Here is a 12,093-nt window from a genome sequence, read left to right on the forward strand (position 1 = left end):
CCCTCCCCACCATTTCCAGTCCCTGCTCTGTTCTGGGTTGTTTCTGACTGCCTGGAGACCAGGCTCTCAGAGTTGCTGGGTAGGGTTTTCTTCCAGTGAACTGGTTTCTTGCACAACCCAAAGATAATTGACTTCAAGGCAGTTGGGAGCACAATGAGGAGCCTTCTGGTATCCCTCCAACACATACACTCATGCGTGCCCCACTGTCACTCTTGAATAAAGCAGTTAAAGACAGAGCTGTTGTGTGCTTTTCATGGGAAGAAATTCATATAGCAAAACTCCCTGAACAATACCGGTAAAGAGGTCTTGAGTTTCCCAAATTTCTCCACTCTTTACAACTGTCATAGCCTTCTTCAGCTCTCTCAGATCCTTTTGAGTTCTCCCTCTGGATCTTTCTCCCGCTGCCTCTAATGGTCTCATTCCTACTTTCCCCTCAGATCTCCCTTCACAACTTCTTCTTCTGTCCCCTTACCTCTTTCTGGACAAAGGCAGTTTGCCTCCCAAGCCATTCATCTTGATCCTCAGAGAACATATCTTCCCCAGGATTCCTTTCTCCTTTGCTGAAGGGATTTAAAAGACTAACAGTGATTAATTATATTTCTCATTACACTGAAATTACCTTGCATTTGTGTTTAGGTATCCGATGGTTTGGATAATCATGTCCACAGTAGAATCTATTATCTAGCTCCCCTCCTCAAAATCCTACCCTTCGACAAGCATATTCCAGGGAATAACTCCACTATCCTCCCAGTCATTCATGCATGGTTCCTAGGGGCAGGAAAACCCAGCTTCCTGTCTTTGGTTCAGAATATCCCTGAAGTGGAACTTGCACTCCAGAATCACCTGGTTGGATGAGGTTGAAGCTAATCTCTGGACTTAGTCTGAAATTGTGTTCTCACTCAACTGACCCCCTTTCCCTCTCCCCTGCATCCTGACAGAAGAGCTTTCTTCATAAACACTCGCACGTGAATCCTCCCCTCAGTCTCTGCTCCCAGGAAACTTGAACAAACCCTGTGTGGTTGTTTATTGTATCTTATGGATGAGGAACCTGATGAATAGTGATGTTAGTTAATTTTCTAAATAACACACACATCGTGTAAAGGGAGAATTTGGAATTTGAATCTGCACCAATCCAATTCAACACTCATGTTCTTTTCACCATACACTATCCAGTGCTTCTTGAGTCATTTTCCCAAATGCACCCTTGACATGTCACTTCTCTACTTGAAATCCTGAGGGACTGCCTGTTCCCTGCATTTCTAGCCTTGCCATTCAGCACCCTCACAATCCATAGGGCTAACATAACTTCCTAGTCCTGAGGCCCATTGCACCACTTCTGTTGCCCTTTCTGCCCTACTTTGTAGGACCAGTTCGTGTTCTTCAGATACTGCTCCTGCTGCTCAAGCCCTGTGCCTCTCTTCTTCACAACACAGATTCTCTTTGAAACAACCTTCTTGCTCTCTACCTTTCATGGCACATCGAGAAGAGACTCTATACTTTCCCTTGACAAAGGAGCTTAATTATCACCACTTTCACAATCAGGTCCTCACCTCCCCAGACTGAAGCAATCATGTTCTTCCTCAAACTGTTGCTGAAATTCACAACTTTCTTTCATATCAGCTGGGACAGGAATGAGGCAAAGTCCTCTGCATTTGAAAAAAGTTGGACAGTAAAGGCTCTCATGAAAAAAGGTTAGAGACTATTGATTTTAATAGAGCCCTCCTTGGGTTAGACTATGTCATGTTATGATAATGGGACTGTAGCAAAATGTTATTGGTGGTTATCTTTTTTTTTATGATTATGGAGTTTTTTCACATTTTGTATACTTTCTCATATTTTCTAAAATGTATAAAAGAAAATTGTTGCTTCTGTAGGCAAATGAAAACAGTTAGTCTTACATAAAGAGGGAAAGAAAGGAAGACAAAAATAAATAAAGAAATAAGAAAAAAGGAAAGTTTAAAAGGAGTGAGGAAGTGTGGACAAAAAAAAGAAAAAAATTTGGTTGAGTTATAAAAAATGTGAAGAGTTATAAAATCAAGAAAAAGAGAATCTGTCATTCATAGATACTAATAGGGACAGGTTTACATGTGCAATGGAAAGAGTGAGTGGATTGTGTAAATTTTTGCATCTCAGTGTCTTTGCTGTGGGTGTTATGTACTCTGTACATATTTGCTTCCATTAGGGATTATTATAAGTCTTGAGAAAGAAAAAAATATGGTTGCCTGGAACAGAAAGAAATAAGTAATGGCCAAAAATGGTGATGGTGCAGGGAGCAGGGAGAGGAGGGTGCAATAAATTAGATATTAGAAAATAAAATGAATAGTAGGGTCACTTAGACAACAGAATAATTTCCCAAAGAAAGCACAGTAATTGAAGCAATTGCATTCAAGCTGTTCAGGATAAGCAGAGATAAATCAGTGAGAAGATTAATGTGGACAAACCACAGTGGAGCGAGATGAACTTGAGGTGAGGAATTTCGATAGGCTCTTCAGATGAAATGCAGGCACAGATTTTCTGGAGCAGATGCCAGAAGATTCTTGCCCCTCACTGCAGGAATTAGAAATGCATAGACATCCTCAGTGGAATTCTGTTTAGGATTGCCAGTCTTGAATTCTGGGATTCAGGGAGGCCACATTTGCAGCACCGGGCACCATATGCTGCAGTGGTAGAACTGACGGTGATGCCAGGGCTAGGGAGGCTTGGTGTCCTTGTCTGAGGACATTAGTTCTGAGAGAATAGAGTAGTACTGTGTTGACTGCAGATCAGAGTCCTGTTTGCCAAGAGCTTTTTTCAAAAGCTCAAAATTTCAATCTGCTTTCTATGCTCTCTTGGTGGGCCATGGGTGGCCCTTCTCCATAGGGGGGATCTTGGTTGTATTGCACATAAATGGGACAGTGTCTACATTCATATGCCTCAAGGAGGCAGCACGGGTGAATGAGCCAAAGCCAAAGCAGCACGGAGACAATATGGGCACAGCTACCGAGCCCCCGCCAATTATTCTCTTGAGCAATAAACGCCTGGTGGTAGCAGATCTTCCCATGAAAGTGAGCTAGAAATCTAAATTTTATCTGTATTACAAAAAGAATCATTTTTAAATATTGGCAAGGAATTTAGTTTTTATCATTTCTTGTGTAGACCATGTAAAACACATCTGCAAATCAAATGAGGTCCCCAGACTGGTGGTTTGCAGTCAGCGGTGGGGTTGGAGCATTGGTGGCCCACAGGGGCTGCCAGTAATCCAGTCTCCTCTGCACCTGGTATTCTTTTCCAACACTGGCCACACGACTTCCTCATGCTCTAGTTTCTTTACAGTAAAATGAAAGCACGCACGAGAGAGCTTTGTAACATGTAAAGGGCTACATAAGTAACTACAGAGGGGGATCCTTACATCTTCCATTGCATTTAAAAAGGAAGTAATGTCATTTTTAAATATAAAATAAACTTATGAGAGATGTGCACTCTAGGAAGTGTGTGTTGTGGGTGTGTTTGTGGGAGGGGGGAAAAGACACAGAAACAAAGAGAAAGAAAAGGTTTTTTATACACATTCTTGGTTAGTTCTTGCTGGCCATTTTATATTCGCTCTGATTCTCATGACAAGTAAACATTTATTCTTTGCAATGATATGATTGTCTAAGAAAAATGGACATAGCTTAATGTCTGCGTTAGTCATTTTAACCTAAGAGTAGATGGCTTTAGAAGCTGGGAGTAAAACACTCTGAGCTACCACATCCTGGGGAGAAAGCAATTGAATGGTCTCATAAATTTGAACTGCTAACTTAGACGTGAGAAATGCTATAAAACAAATAAGTCAGGCATGCACCAAAGAACGTAGAACCACATGGACATAATTAATGTTTTCGTAAGGCATAGAGAATGCAGATATTACCTTAGGATTTAAATTACAGGTCCATTTATTTTGGTATAATGGCATGAATTAGAGCTCTCTTAATGGTTTTCATTTAAGAAGATGTAAAGTTACAAGGATGTTGCTTAGCCTCACATAACTGTTCTTTCTCTTAATAGGAACCGTGCAGTTTAAGCTAAGTTAATGAGAACTTTTTCATTTTACCTTGTCTAGGTTTGTCTCTGTTCTTGAGAGCTCTTTTGGCCCATAAGTCTTGCTTTGGATAGCCAAGGGTGTATCAGATCATGTCAACATTTAGTGGAACACGTTGCCTCTTTCTTACATTTTGGGCACCATTTTGCTTTGCTTTTTTGTGCTATTCAAGTCAGTGGTCAGAATGAGAATAAAGTTGCCTTGTGGAAATTTCTTTCACCCTTGAATAGGATGGAACCATGAATACAGGGGTGGGCAAAAGCAGTTTATAATACTAAACTAGAGGCCCAGTGCATGAAATCCGTGCATGGGGAGGTTGGGAGGGGGTGCCTCAGCCCAGCCTGCACCCTCTCTAATCCAGGACATCTCTCTCGCAATCCATGACCACTGGCTTCTAACTGCTCACCTGCCTGCCTGCCTGATTGCCCCTAACCACTTTGCCTGCCTGCCTGATCTCCCCTAACCACCTCTGCCTGCCAGCCTGATCGCCCCTAACCACTCTCCCCTGTCAGCCTGATCACCTCTAACTGCTCTCCCCTGCTGGCCTGATCGCCCCTAACCACCTCTGCCTCCGCCCCTGCCACCATGACTTTGTCTGGAAGGACATCTGGAAGATGTCTGGTCTATCCAGTCTAATTAGCATATTTCCCTTTTATTAGTATAGATAATACAATAATTAATAAATAATTATACAAGAATAAACACTGTTTTGTGTGCTCACAGCTATCAACCTACTTTTGCCCACCCTGTGTAGTAGCTTCTAACTTTCTAGGTGAATCAACTGGAAGAATCAGCCAGCTGCACCCTTTCTACATGGCTTTCTTCATCACTCTTCATCTTTCTTCTTGCTTTGGTCTTAGTAGACAGTAACACTACTTTGGCACCTTGGACACATCGTTTTAGTTCTTCAAGTTTCATTTTCCTTATGCAGAAAATGAGAACAATATCAGCACCTACTTCCTAGCACTATTTTTTTTTAATCCTCACCCAAGTATATTTTTCCATTGATTTTTTAGAGAGATTCGAAGAGAAAGGGTAAGATAGAGAGAAATATCGATGTGAGAGAAACACATCGATTGATTGCCTCCTGCACATGCCCTGACCAGGGCTCAGACCAGGGAGGAGCCTTCAACCTAACCGAGGTATGTGCCTTGATTAGAATCAAACCCAGGACCCTTCGGTCTGCAGGCCGACTCTCTATCCACTGAGCCAAACTGGCCAGGGCCATAGCACTATTAAGAGGAAAAAATGAGAGAACCCATGTGAAAAGATCTTTGCTTTCCTGGCATATGGGAAGCACTCTATAACTGTTAGCTATTCTTAGTAATATTGTTATTCCTCAACTTATATTGACAGAGTGATTAAAGTTTCTAATTTAAGGCAGCTAATGATTTATTTTTATACTATTTCCTACTCTTTCTAAAACCACTTTTTTTCTCTCACATAATTTACCAAAATCTGTTGAAGTGCCAGAAATATCACATTCCTCAGAGTTCAGGGGTAATCGAGAGAGAGAGAGAGAGAGAGAGAGAGAGAGAGAGGATCTGGTTTTCTGAGTATTGCCTGATACTAATAAAGCTCACTAAATATATTCTTCTCTTATTCAACTGTATTGGCTCTCAGTTGCCACCAAATTAATATGACATTTAATCATATGCATTTAAACTTTGTCCTTTGTGTTTTGCTTACCTAGTATTGTGTAAATCTGTAGGAGTAGGAAGTTAATGTCTTAAACTTCATGCAGTGAGTAAAACAGTGCTTGCTATAAATGTAATAGACTCTAATAAAATCAGTGGCTAAATTTCTTTAAAACATTGCATAGATTATTCCATTTATCTCACATGACAACTACATTAAAATAGGCATTATTGTTTCTGTTATTCCTATTTTATGCCTTAGGGAAACTGAGGTTTAGAGATTTAACTTAATTGGAGATCACTTAGCCAATAGTTGTTGACACAGGACTTAGAACTGAAACAATTAAGACCAGAGTTCATGTCTACCCTGCTACGCATCCTCCTGATGGGAGCTGAAGGAATGCATGCATGAAAGAACACAATCTTATTCTACAAGGCAGTTCTAGGTATTAGAATATTTGTCCTACCTGAAAAGAGATTCATTTCTCTTTCCTTGAATTAATATTCATCCTTGAATTGACAAATCTATTTACAGCTTTGTTACCTTTTTAAATGCCTGCCTCTACACACTTTTTCTATGACATTTAAGCAATATTGTTCACACTTCAATTATGTTTTCCAACAGCATATTGAGCAAATAAATACCATGAACAAAATTGTATGCTAGGCACTATGGGAGAAAAAAAATATAAATGAGAATGCATTAGCTTCCCTTCAGAAGATTGCCACTTAACAAACCCAGATAAGCAAATAATGATAAAACCCAGGGTACTGTGGTGAGTACTGGACATACAAATACCTGTGAGGACTCAGTGAAAGGCAGAGATGCAGAAGGGAGAGACCTAGGATGCCTTTTGCTCTCGGAAGAACTTTCAGGTTCAACTTCTGTTTTCTCATTTGAAATAATCTCTTGTCACCTGATTTATTTCTTCTTCAAAAAAGTATCTTTCCCACAATTCTGCTTTTCTTAAACCAGTTTCATAAGGACATTCTGGAAAAAAAAACCAATCATAGTGACTGTTGAGACTAACTTGACATTACAACCAACCTACTAAGGTTTTATGAATATTACAATATTATACCACTCAATCAATGGGATAACATATGTGATTGTAAATTTTACATTGAGTTAACTTTGAGGATAGAATTCTGTAAAATATTATAAACATTTTTATAGGAGTTGATAAAATTAGATGGTTTGATCATCATCTATCGTTGAGATATCCATGTGGACTCAGAATAATTATTGATAATGCATTTAGGTATAACAGATGCCATAGCCCATCATATAATATGAGTTTCCCTGGAAATATATTTATCACTTACAGTGCTATGTTGAAGTGTGCTTGGTTCGGGATTGTATTCTCCTCACTCTTGCACCAGTATGATAACACAGCAAGAACTATTTTATTCAGCCAGTGCTCAGTTGATATGTTACTCAGATCACAAAGATTATAATCCCTGGACAATGAGTGTTCCCCTACATATAATGCCTTGCAAGAAAATGATTTATTATTGGCAACCCTGTGCATAGACTGCCTGGGGATGATGACTATAAGATTATAGGATTGTTGGTTTTTTTTTTTTCTTCTTAGTAACACTAACGATAGCTGACATTAGGTTGATTATATATTATAAATAATATGTCACTTATATGATATAGTGACTGATTATATGCTTACTATTTGCCATCTCTTTGCTCCAAACTTTGCATGCTTTATCTCATTTTCCCCTTAACCACCCCATAAGGTCAATTTTATTATTAATCCCATTTTACAGATGATGAAATTGAGAGTTATGGAAGTGATGCCTCCAAAGCCCAAATTTCTAATTTTTAAATGTCTAGTGCCTGCACACCAGAGCCCTTCTTTCTAATAGTTTCAGATATTTACATCGCATGGGAACCCCAAGTTCTGTTGACTTGAACACAGGAGAAAAGATTGCTTTTAGCTTTTTGGCTTTGTAGCCAGGATGAAAATAGAAATTACTCTTCAAGTGGAGTGCATGAGAGAGAAGAGAAACAGCTCAGCTAAAAGGCTGTGGTTGAAAAGCTTCCGCAGATCAACAAACCTGCGGCTGCAGCTTCAGGTGAAAAGACTCCTCTCTCCCCAAGAGCAGCCCAGCCCGCGGCAGCAGCCAGGCATTCTCTGCGTCCCCCGTTCATTAGTAGTCAAGGTTTTCATTGTGCTCAGCAAAACAGTCACAGAAAATAAATGTGCCTCACAGATGGGCCCATAGAAAATCTACTTGATGTATTCTTGAAAATTCACAGCTAAATGACTTTGAAGAGATGGGGGTTATTGTGTCCATGATTAAAATGAGGCGTGGCATGAATCTCTCAGAACCACTTTCCCTGTAGAGCTTTTCTAAGACTGAGAAGATACACAGTGGTAGCTGCCCTGTGGCTCATGGATGTTCCATGTCTTACTGAACCATCCCCTATTGAAGAACTACATTTCAAGTGTATTCACTATATACAGAGTTAAACTTGAAGAGCTGTATTTTTTAATGGTATATGAGCTTCATAGTATATGAGCTGAAGCCTTTCATTTAAGGATTTTTCAGCATGCATCTTCAAACAATAGAGGAATTAGATCAATATTTCATTGGACCACCTATACCACCCACACCAGAATTTTCTGATGCAATTTGGGTTGCTTATCAAAAATGCCCTCTAACTTCTACGGACACAGGAGTAAAAATCAGGAATCATCACTTTTTAACAAGTATCCCAGACTATTCTTGTGACTAGTACACATATTTTATGTGAATCTGAGTAGTACAATTTAAATATATTAAAACAAAATGTATAGTATATGCAAAATTTGAAACAATGTGATTCCCGGAACTTATAAAATTGCAGTTGGGATGTGCAATTTTAAAACTGGCAGACGAGATGAATTAATTATAAACTTTACTATCAGCAATGCTAAGTTCGTTGGTAATTTCAAATACCTGTTTCTTAGTATCATTGACCCACATTGATTTTTTTACTTACAAATAATTTTGGTAATTATCTTTATGTCATTGCTATGCTACTGTTGCTATGTGTTTTGTATATTATAACCACGGTATCTAAGTACTCATTATATAGTACCAGGTGTACCGGTTGATAATACGGATTTTGTAATCAAAGAAAACATGATAATTTCAAGAGAAACATCAAAAGTGCTTTATTCAAAGTAATGTCCATCGCTAGCTACACATTTCCCCCATCTTTCAGGTAACTTGTGGATAGCGTCCCAATAGAACTTTTTTTGTTTTGAGGCAAACCATTCAGAGACCCAATTTTCCACTTCTTCGTACGTTTTGAAGTGCTGCTCAGAAAGTGCGTGTGCCATCGATCAGAACAAGTGGTCATCTGAAGGAGCAAGGTCTGGTGAATATGGCGGGTGGGTTAGTACTTCCCAGGCAAGATCTTTTAACGTGTCTTTAACTGGTTCTGAAGTGTGTGATGGTGCGTTATCATGAAGCAAAATTACTTTGCCGTGTCTTCTGGCACATTCTGGTCGTTTCACGATTAAAGTGTGGTTCAAATTGATTAAAGTGTGTTTCAAACTGATCCCACCAAACACAGAGCATTGTCTTCTTTCTGAAGCGATTTGGCCTTTCAGTCAATGCTGATGGTTGACCTGGATCAACCCATGATTTTGTGCATTTGGGATTCTCAAAATAAATCCACTTTTCATCGCCAGTCACAGTTCGATGCAAAAAGGACTCTTTCAAGCCATTGAAGCAACATGTTACTGATGACTTTGCTGTTTTCCATTTGTCTTTCGTTCAGTTGATGTGGCACCCATTTTCCTTCCTTTAAAATCTTTCCCATTGCTTGTAAACGATCAGAAATTATTTGCTGAGCAAAGTTTAATCTTTCTGCAAGTTGTTTTTGAGTTTGACATGCATCTTCATCCAATAATGCTTGTAATTGTTGGTCTTCAAACTTTTTCGGTTGGCCTGCACGTTCTTTGTCTTTAACATTGAAATCATCACTTTCAAAGGGTTTAAACCAGCGTTCACAAGTATCTTGAGATGGAGCATGTTCACCATCATTTTCCAAAGTATATGATAACTTTCAGCAGCACTTTTCTTCAAAATAAAGTAATGAATTAAAACTTGCCACAAATGCTCTTTTTTTTGGCACGAAATTCAACATTTTTAAGCATAAAAATATCTATGATGTTAACACATAAAATTTGACATATGAAGTTTTAAATCTTGCTGTCAATACAACAAAATAGCATACATATCAAATTGCATATATATCAACATATGTGTAAATCCATCTATTGAGAAAAATCCGCATTAGTAACTGGTACACCTGGTAATACTGTCACTTATGTCAAAAACGCTCCTTAAAATCACTAATCTTTTAAAGGAAGTTACATGTGATGACAGTTTTGTAAAGAAGATGTAACAGCCACCAATATACCCTATATTGCTAATTTGGGAGAGTGGCCTCTATAAAATATTAGAAATGATAGCAAGAAAATTAAAAGTGGAAATAAAACAAACATGCTACTAATGGGTACAGACCTGTATTCCTAAGGAAAAGGTGTTCTTGAATTGTTTAAGTGTTGACTTATGTGGGGTCTTCAAGAATTGTGGTTTGCATCAAAATGACCTATGGGTGGATGTGGATTAGAGTTAGAAAACCACTGCAAAACTGGTGACCAATTTCTTGACAAGTTGGCCACGGTGGGCCATTTTCAATAAGGATTGTTTGGACAGAAGTGGAATAACAGTCCTACTATTCTAGCAAATCAACATCAGAATAACAAGATGCAGGACTATGATATTGATCAACTCAGGAGGAACATGCATGGTGCTCTCAGGGGAGCCATTTATATTATAGTCTGTGTGAATGGTGTGTCTTAGAGTTGGGTGAATCTGTGGCCCAAAAGCAGTAGTGTGCTCATAAATGCTTAACAATGGACTCTGGAATTGACAGAGCCCTGACTTGTGGTATTTGCCAGTTTTTTATGGTGCAAATACTCCCACCATAACCAATTTCAAACTACCAATGTGATGTGATGTCAGTCAGCTAACCCAATTCCTAAAAAGTTAACAATCAGCATTTCTATGCTGGAGCTAGCTGGCTGCAACATACCATTGCCTGAGGGATATATAGGCATAAGAAAACTTTTCTGTCAATTCTTAATTATCCAGAGGCATTTACCTTTTTGTAGTGCTATTGAAAATAATATTTTGAAATTAAAATGATCGTGTAATTCTAATTTCAAATTATAATCATTATAACTATAATCAGAATTATAAAATTAAAATCAAAATGATCATTTGAGTTATAATTCAGAACTTTGCCCATTTCATATATTTAAGAGGCACAGAATATGATTCTCCTTCTTTTCTCATTCGTTGTCTATACATCAGTATCGCTGTCACAGTGTTCTATTTGGATATGTAACCATTATTCTCCAGCTCTCTTTATTCCTCTAAGAGCAGAAGAAAAATGTGCACAGGGCTTCCAATTAAGTAGACTTGACATTCTGATTTGATTAGCAGTGATGGACCCAGAGATTGGATTGGTGACTAGCATTAGGTATGGTGTAACTTGCAGCAGAGGGAGGACGACTAAGGGGCCCATTGATTGCATAAGATAGATGAACTGAAGTCGACTTAGCAGCAGACAGATTCACCTTATCATACAGTTGTAGATGTTAGCCAGGGGGCCTTCTCCATGTGGCCCTGTCCTAGATCCACAGCAGTGCATTTTCTTCTTTTTTCCTTTCGTGCCATGTCCCTTCCCTTGCTGAACTCCTGGCCTTGCTTTTGATTGCCTGCCATCCATTCAGAATATATTTCTTTCTGCTCCTTTCTTAGATTATTTATACACTCCTCTCTAGGAATGCTTCATCTTCTGGAATAAGATGGCGCAGAGCAAGGTGCTGCTGTGTTTAGAAATTCCTTTTCTTCATCCCATCTCCTCATGCATCTCTTACTGCCCTGCAAGGCACAAGTTAAAATAGTACCTCCTTGCCTCTTAATCACTCTAGGTTTTCATGATCTCACCTTGCTCAGGTCTTACTCAACAGTGGTTCACACCCCTCATTTTGCATGGAAATAATTTGAGAAGTTTATTGAAAACAATGTTTAGGAGTCACTAGGTATTTATAATGAATTTGTCTCTGGTCAGGTATTGGTATGTTTTCCAAAAGTGCCTTAGGTGACCCTAATACAGAGCCAGAGCTGAGATACATTATTCTATGCTATGATATTCTCTCTTTTTCACACTAGTCAAAAGCAGTCCAGGCTCCATAAAGTACATAAAAATAAGGATGAAACTTTAGTGGACAAGAGCTTGTGCATTCAATGGTACAAGGCAAACAGCTCCCAGGCAGCAACTTGCCAGAAGGGGAATCATTGGAGTAAGATTGGGGAAGA

This window comes from Cnephaeus nilssonii (assembly GCF_951640355.1).
Source record: "Cnephaeus nilssonii genome assembly, chromosome: 5".
NCBI lineage: Eukaryota > Metazoa > Chordata > Mammalia > Chiroptera > Vespertilionidae > Cnephaeus > Cnephaeus nilssonii.